Raw genomic sequence first — 393 nt, forward strand, 5'->3', positions numbered from 1 at the left:
TACGGTTAGCGGTATCCAGGTTGTGGAGGAGTTTGAGGATGTGTTCCAGCCATTGCAGGGATTACCACCTTCAGGTCTGATCCTTTTACGATTGAACTGGAACCAGGAACGACACCGTTATCCAAGGCTACTTACAGGATGGCTCCAACAGAGATGGCAGAGCTGAAGAAGCAGCTAGAGGATTTGTTGAGCAAGGGATTCATCCGTCCTAGTGTATCACCGTGGGGAGCGCCAATGTTATTCGTTAAGAAGAAGGATGGGAGTTTCCGCTTGTGTATTGATTATAGAGGTCTCAACTAGGTCACTGTGAAGAACAAGTACCCTCTTCCGAGGATCAATGAGTTGTTGGATCAGTTGAGAGGTGCTACTTGGTTCTCCAAGATAGATCTGGCG

The sequence above is a fragment of the Camelina sativa genome, chromosome 10 (assembly GCF_000633955.1).
Source record: "Camelina sativa cultivar DH55 chromosome 10, Cs, whole genome shotgun sequence".
Taxonomy (NCBI): domain Eukaryota; kingdom Viridiplantae; phylum Streptophyta; class Magnoliopsida; order Brassicales; family Brassicaceae; genus Camelina; species Camelina sativa.